This window comes from Anastrepha obliqua, chromosome 1 (genome assembly GCF_027943255.1).
Source record: "Anastrepha obliqua isolate idAnaObli1 chromosome 1, idAnaObli1_1.0, whole genome shotgun sequence".
In the NCBI taxonomy this organism is placed as follows: Eukaryota; Metazoa; Arthropoda; class Insecta; order Diptera; family Tephritidae; genus Anastrepha; species Anastrepha obliqua.
This window is the reverse complement of record NC_072892.1, coordinates 18088920-18097907: the sequence shown is the minus strand read 5'-3', so window position 1 is coordinate 18097907 and position 8988 is coordinate 18088920.

Sequence of the window (8988 nt, the reverse complement as noted above, 5' to 3'; positions counted from 1 at the left end):
CTAGTTATTTCTTCTACGAATCTTCGCGCGTCTGAAATCATATAATCGTATGTTTTACATACGCGCAGATTCGCTTTCAAGTTATCACCCGATTTTAGCATAAAATCTATAATATTCTCAGCGTTTAATATGCTACAAATTTCGGGAGCATAGCGTGGGCACTGAAACAAAACGTGACCAGCGTCTTCTTCCCTCTCCTTGCAGATTGGCCAGTTTGGTGAACTATCATGGCCGAATCTATGGAGGTGCCCTGAAAGGAATTGGGTCAGATGGAAGTTTGTTTCCCAATGGTTCCTTTCTAACCACGTCGTAAGAATGGGTATTAGCCCATGCGTCCATCTGCCTTTCGGTGATCTGTTCCAACGGTCTTGCCACTGGGCGATCGAACGACGCCTTTCTTATTCTGCAATATTCTGACGACTTGCTCTACCGTCGGGCTCGGATAGCCTTAAATGGACTCTCTTTCGCCAAAATGTCCGGAATGTGCGGAAGCCGCAGATAGTCCGCAAAGCGCTTAGCCGATAGACGGCTATCAGTTTTTTTGTGTAGCTATTTATGTTCAGTGCGTCAGCCCAGATCAAAAAAAAAAAAATAAATAATTGGCGCGTACACTTCTGTTAGGTGTTTGGCCGAGCTCCTCCTCCTATTTGTGGTGTGCGTCTTGGTGTTGTTCCACAAATGGAGGGACCTACAGTTTCAAGCCGACTCCGAACGGCAGATATTTTTATGAGGAGCTTTTTCATGGCAGAAATACACTCGGAGATTTGCCATTGCCTACCGAGGGGCGACCGCTATTAGAAAAATGTTTTTATTAATTTTGCTTTCACCGAGATTCGAACCAACGACCTCTCAGTGAATTCCGAATGGTGGCATATAAGAAAACCGAGCTGACTGCCCTGCTATATAGGATTCTTTTGCTATGGCTAGGTCCGCCGTTGTTTGGCATTATTCGCTACAGACAGGACGGCACACTCGATGCCTTCTTCGCAGCACATCCCAGATGCGTTTTGAAGTTCAAACGGCTGTCAATCATCAGACCTACATAGGTATTTAATAGCGGGTTTTGAACTAATAGTTACAGTCCCAACATCTACATTTATAGTTTATACTATCTTTCTGCTACTTATTAGGACTACATCGGTCTTATGCTCATCTAATTCCAACTTCATAGACCTTAGCTAAGCATTGATCATGCTTACTGATTCGCTGGCGATCCTCTCAATTTCGTGGATTTGCTTTGCCACCATGACCACCGCCGATGTCATCCGCGAATCCAATGACTTTAGTTCTAGGGGGCATATCCAGTCTTAGAACCCCGTCATACATTAAGTTCCATAGCAGTGGACCCAGAACTGATCCCTGAGGAGCACCTGCTGTCACAATGTACTCCTCAGGGTTTCCAGTATACGTTGCCAGCTAGCTGTGTTAAAGGCGTTTCTAACGTCCAGTGTTACCACAGCGCAGTATTCTTTTTTCCCGCCGCGCCATGTATGTATGTACATATGAAAAAATTGCATTTTCAAAATATTGTGGACTACGTTTCATCTACATATTAAATTCGAAAGTAAATAGTGCTAATTTAACAACAAAAAAATCTATTTCAATCGTTCGCATTAAAAAATTGTCAAAATTGTACTTTATTCTGGAGCCAATATATGGTATGTATGTATGTATGTGGCAGTTATTCAAAATAATGCTTGAGAGTGTGAAACGACAGGCATCAGACGAAAATTCTTAAAATGGCGGATTTCCCCTCTAAATTCCCCAAAACATAAAACATGTACAGAAGTGCAAGTAATAACAAGCACATACGGTTTAATATATGTATGTAAGTATGTATGTATGAACTTATGAATGAGACATACATGAGCGCATACCTACCAACATATGCACATATGTATAATAGATTTTATACTTGTATATGAATCAAACGTAGTCTCAATTAATATAATATAGATATGTATGTACACATATGTATGTATAAGTATATGAATGTATGTATATACATTGTTTATACGACCACGATAACCGCAATAAGCAACTAAGAAAATAAACCGCAATAAAAATACAACGTTACACAATATAATAATAACAGAAAACAAAGTATACATACAAATAACAAAATTAGTGAAACTATAAACAGCATAAAAATTGCAAGACGCCAGTTGTCTCTAAAACATAGTATGTACTAAGTTCGAGTTTCACGTGAAATGGCTGTCAATATCCATACAAGTTGCATTGCCGTGGAATTTGCGTGAAATTTCGTATACATACATATATCTCACGGCAGAGTAGTGCACAGTTCACGCCGTGAAAACACCGCGCAACATGCTAGCAACATTCTTTCACACCTATTCAAAATGCACATGTTTGCGTATGTAGCGCCTGAGTTCGCATATTCCGAAGGTGAACCGTCTTCGCAAAGAGTGTAAGTAAATCTGCTTTATATTTTTTTGTGTCAATATGTATGTATGTGTGTGCATTAATTTGTTTAGAAACCTTTTTCTTAACGAAATTTGCCAAATGCTTCTGGAGCGATGCTCATAAATTTCACGTTTCTTCTCATTTGAGAATCAATGTTGCTAGCAACATTTCACGGTAAACCAAATAAGTTGCTGGCGAAATTTCATGGCTTTGATGAGCGAAAGTAAATTCATACTCGTGATTTGGTTTTGCATTTTCACTTACAAGCCTGAATAGTAAATAAGATGAAGCCTCATATGCGGCACACCTTTGGGTCTTAGTTGCTTCCATACATGGGAAGCAGAACTTAAAGATCCAAATAAATAGAGAACGGCCGAACAGCGTCTTTTAAGGATCGATTTATTTTAGCCGAATCCGAATCGAACATTTTGAAGCGTTCAGGTAATAAACCATAAATGATTTTTTGAAATACCAGTATTTTTATTATTAACAAAGCAAAAGCAGGTAGTTAAGTTTCAATCACATTACTTTCAACTCATGCTTGCATATTCTTGCGAGACAAACAAAAAATTAATTATTTTTATGTGTGCACTTTAATAATTATTTAATACGTATAGTTGAATAATTTTATTTTTTTATTTTATTTTTGTAATGTAAAAACATTACCTTACCGGCATTTTCATCTTCCTAGCGACACAGTCCTGCGGTACAGAGCTTACTTGCAACACTGAATAGTTGCGCATTAGCCATACTCGATTGAGAAGCAGATAAATATTTCAAAGCAATTAAAAAAAAATTGGACTTTGACGGCAGTATTCGAAAAATGTGCCAAATTTAAAAGTTGTTATTATACAATTTTTATCCAAAAAATTTTAAGAAAATGTTCCACCAAAGTTCGGCTCTTTTTTAGCCGAAATTTTGTAGCCGAACATGACCGAAAACGTAGCTTGGTTGTTCTCTACAAATATTCCTTCCCTATTTGGTATGCTATTTCTGAGATGCCAAAAATGGGTTGGTGTCGAAATTCTGTATGTACAAAATTCTAAAAAAAAAATTCTGCTTTTTAAAATTCTGCTTTTTTAAAATTCTGCTTTCTAAAATTCTGCTTTCAAAATTCTGTATTACAAAATTCTGTATTAAAATATTATGTTAACAATGTTAAAGAGGTAATGTAATTATTTAATTTATTATTATTATTATTTTTTATTATTATTCGAGATATTAAATAAAAAATAATAATAATAATATTTTTTTCTTCAGTTTCGATAGAATCCACAGTATTTTTGCGTAGAACCTCTTTTCGCGTGGGCGGCCTTCGGCCGCGCTTCAAAAAAATAACCCTCATCAGTCCAACTCCGGCTACGCAATCCACAGTATTTTTGCGTAGAACTCTTCTAAAAAAACGAACAGCTACGAATTTTATTAAGAAAAGAAATGAATTAAGTCACACTACATATTTAAAAAGAATTGCAAAAAATATTGTAATTGACTAAACTAAAATATTGTTATCGCTTAAACATATACATATGTATATTTATGGAATAAATGTTTATTTTGTTACTTCTTGTATGATGAAAATCACAAAACTTGAATAAAGCAGAATTTTTCGCATTAAACATGCAGAATTTTGAAAAAGCAGAATTTTGGAAAGCAGAATTTTAAAAAGCAGAATTTTAAAAAAGCAGAATTTTTTGCAATTTACAGAATTTTGTCACCCAGAATTTTGTAATACAGAATAATGACACGCTCCCGCCAAAAATGTATTGAAGCCGCACGTGAAAATCATGAACTCAACGCATGTGATGTTGTATGCCAGTTCGTGTTTACTCAACGATCCTGCCATTTATAAACCGAACGATATGCACTAATTAAAGCCCAAAAAAACCGGTTTGGAACAATTGCAAACTAGTTCTCTTCTTAAGCCGCGTATCCTTTTCGATAGTACGACACTGGTGCCCGATTTGATAAGCAAGGAAAGGAACAGTTTTAGCCTAAAAAAGTATACCATTTTTGTTTTTTTGCTTCCTTAAAAGTGCAGCTAATCTGAAGACACTGAGTTTGATCGCCGCATCTTTACGACGAACTAACAGGTCATTCAAAGCTAAAAAGTTAAGAAGTTTGAATGAAATGATATTGTGTATTATTATAAGAATCCAACCAATTGATATGAATGAAACACGTTTTAAACGAATTATAATAAAAAAAATTAAAAAAAAAAACTTCCAAAGCAATACACATTTACACTGAACATATTTGATAAAAACTAAAAATTTCTAAAACAAATTTTTAAATAAAGTCCTTGTTATACCCTTGTTGATCGAAAACTATGATTTTAAAAAAGGAAAAATATAAAAAACTAACATTAAATCAGATGCATTTAACCGGCAGCTTGTTGGCCCTCACAAGACGCAAAGTGACTTCAAAGCAACGTATTTCCAAATTATAATAAAAAATTTATTTTATTTATTACATATTTATTTATTTTTTCCCCTCTCTTGCTCCTAAAATTATGTGAAATTTCTTTTATTTAATATTTATTTATTTAATCTTTTTTTTATAAAACAATTATTATATATAAATTATAAATGACTAAAATAGCTGCAAAAAATTGTTGACGAATGATTGTCTCTGGATGATCGAAGAACACGTTTTAAAAAAATCATAGAGGAGTCTAACCGGAAAATTTCGTGGCTGAACATGGCCGAAAACGAAGTTCGGTCGTTCTCTACAAATATTTGGTATGATATTTCTGAGATGCTCCTATATACATATTGAAAATGTTCTTTTCCCCGACGGTTATGCTCCTTTAAGGGGTTAGGGGTGGTCAGAGGCCCGAGTCAATTGCTTTATTTGGCAAAAATAAAAGCATAGCATTAATACATTATTTTTCGATTTGATTTTAGCAAAATTTCAAAAAAAAATTAATAATTGTAAAAGTTATGGCTGTTTGTGTGGAGCCCGTTTCTCCAGAAGTCCCTTGCGGTGATCATCACAAGTCCTTAGAGACTCATCTAAAATCAATCCGACAAGGGAAATTAGTTTTATTAATAGATAATCTTCTGCCTGATCGAAGCTTTTTTTCTAAATTAAAGGTATGGCGGCCTCAGGAAATATTTTTCAGATTTTTGAAAAAAAACCGACAATTAATTGTTTAAAAAATCGAAATAAAAAAAAAATCCTTCGATAAGGCACAAGTTTTTTATGTTTTTCAAAAGCAGTATAAATTTTATTGAAATCTTCCAAGCGGTTTTTAAATAACAGTGATCACCAGTTCAAAAAACATAGTTTTGAGAAAAACGCATTTAAAGTTTTGCTATTAATTTATGTAGAGTTATACGAATTATTTAATTACTTACACTGTGTCATCTATTCCTGGGCCATATAATATTTAGTTCTTCAGTCGTCATAGTAGCTTCCAAAATATCGATTTGCTGTTGCCTACGTAGCATTTTACCTTCTCGAGTGTTGTCGTTAGAGCGCTTTCTGCCACTTTCATACGTGCAGCACCAGCTACTTGCTCTCGAACGCTCCGGAGCGCCCGAGCGCCCTTTGTTAATTGTTGAATAACTCGGAAAGTATTTGTCGGATTCACTTCACATTTTCACACAATATGTTTAAGATATTATACCTTAAGTAAATGCAAAAAAATCGATTTTTTTGAAAATTCTGACTACCCCTAACCCCTTAAAACCTATTTGTCCTAAAGACCCTTTTATCTTTAGCACACTAGGAGCGTCCTAATTGTAAACTTTACGGACTCAGCTGGTTGGATGGGTCTATCTAGTTACGTATTAATGTATGTATGTATGTATATAAATATGTTTCTAAGGTGGAGCGAAATATATGGAATTTTTTTATATATATATATATTTTTTTTTTTGTAATGATACAGCAACAAAAAGTTGTCTTTATAAGAGTTATTAAAATCACAAAATATTATCTTTTTAGTAAATAAAAGATTTTGAGATGTCTCCAGCTTAAGCAAATTTGGGAAAATGAACGAAATTTTACTAAGCTATTAATAAACTTCAAACAGTCTGTGTCAGACAAAAAGAACCGTTTTTTTTTTTGTAACTGCAAGATATATTTCGTTCTGCTTTTTACTGCATAATAGTCCCACTCAAGGGCTACGACGCCAGTGCTAACTCATGTTAATGTCGTTCGAAACTTTCCCATAAACGTAAGCAAACAAAAATGAGTGAGAAGTACGCAAAGCGTTTTGAGGCGGTATTTTCATGTACGCATTCGAAAGGACCGAAATTATCTTACGCCGCGGTGGCAAAAGCGCGATGAAGACAACGATGAAGTCTACATGGCTTATTGAGTAATTGCGACTCGTAGTTTTGTACATACTTTCATGTAAAAAAAACGTTAAATATTGTAAATCGAGGGTATTTCCAGATATTTTAAAGCCGGATGGCTCACGATTAAATTCTGATAGAAATAAAACGACTGGCTATTTTTACGATCCAAGCGGAAGTGACTTCCATTTTATTCTTTCTTCCATTTGTCATTTAGGGTTGCCTTATTTTACTTAATACTACATCTCTTCTTAGCATTACTCTACGTTTACATTATTGGGTGTATCTTATACTATGCCTACACTTACATTAACATACATTCCATCAATAGGCGACCTTAAGGGTTTTACAACTCGGCCAAACCTGATAAGTGATCGCCCTCGATCATTCGCGGTTCATCAAACTCAGAATAATCTCCTAGGGGATCACTTTCCAACTCTATGCATTCATCGGGTTGCTGAACCCACCTTTTTATTCGGTGAGCCTCGATAACCCCATCATACGGAAGCTGGGTGAGCTGACAACCGCCAATGTCGCGGACAACATACCTGTCGTTTCCTAAACTTTTGTGAATGACATAAGGACCTCGATATCGGGGTATAAATTTCTTGTTACTACCAGCCGTGGTGTCTACATTCCTTATGACCACATAATCACCTGGGATGTATTGGGTACTAGGGCTACCCTTTGAAGCCCGCTTAACGTCATACTCCTGCCTAGCTGTAATAGCCTTAGATGCTCTGTCTCGTATCTGGGTAAGATCTCGTTCGTAATCAGGACACAACATATCCTGAAAGTATTCGGTAAACTCATCCACTATTACTCCCCTTTGTTCCACGCCAAACAAGAGTCGACTGGGAGTATCCCTACAGGTACTGTGAATTGAGTTATTCATGGCATATTTCACCTCAAGTAATTTACTAACCCAGTCGTCATGCTTAATTTCATCCGTCAGTTTACCCAGCATCGTCTTTAGAACTCTATTTACTCTTTCTACCTGACCATTTGCCTGTGGAGAAGCTACAGCAACTTTTATATGACTTACATTTCGTTTCGTTAAAAATGAACTAAATTCTAAAGAGGTGAAACAGGTTCCTCGGTCAGTCACAATTCTCCTTGGTCTACTATAATAACTAAAGTACTTGTCAAGAGCATTAATAACTTCCTTAGTGCTTGTTGTATTACACGGATAAAGTTTTACGAATTTTGTGAAACCATCAACAACAACTAAAATGTGTTTACGTTTAGATCTAATCGATGGTAATGGTCCAAAATGATCCAAGTGGATCGTATCAAATGGCAAAGCAGTTTTGGGGATGGGATACAAAGTTCTTTCCTTATTCTGTGGGGGTGTGGCATACATTATGCACTTCAGACAATTTCTTACAAACCTTTCCACTTTTAATCTCATATTGGGAAACCAGTAGTACAATTTTAACTTCTCATGTGTCTTTTCAGTTGCTAAATGACCCATTTTTTCATGTATCACGCGTATGACATTAGACTCCATCTCATGAGGTACGTATAGGGCCATCTTCCCGTCTTGATTTCTTTTGTAAACAACCCCGTCCATTAGATCATAGTCAGTGACATTTTCGCGTTCCAAACGGTCTCGTATAGTCTTAACATGGTTATCTCGCTCTTGTGCGACTTGTATTTGGAATTGGATATCATCCACATCTATGATTAAACCTATCTGTCTCCTGCTTAATGCATCGACGTGGCCCATCGCAGCACCTCGCTTATGTCTTATTTTATAATTAAAGTTCTCTAATTCAAGGGCCCACCTAGCTATTCTGGGATTAAGCTGCCTCCTATCAAGAGTTAAGGTTAGTGAGTTGCAATCAGTTACTATTGTGAAGGGAATACCCTCTAAGTAAGTCCTAAACCGTCTCAATGCATATATGATTGCTAGCGTCTCCAGCTCAAAACTGTGGTATTTTGATTCTGCACTTGTTGCTGTTTTGGAGAAATATGATATTGGGTGAAACCTTTCATCGTCCTGCCGCTGCAATAGCACTGCTCCAAAACCTATGCTGCTTGCATCACAATGCAATTCGGTTTCCCTTTTGGGACTATATATGGCCAAAACTGGGCTCCGCGTCAGCCTAAATTTTAACTCGTTAAATGCGTCAATACACTCCTGATCAAACTCGAATCGCGCGTCTCTCTTAAGCAAGTTCTGCAAAGGTTTGGCTATCTGGGAAAAGGAAGGTACAAATCGGCGGAAATAAGAAAACAGACCTATGCATGACTGCAGTTG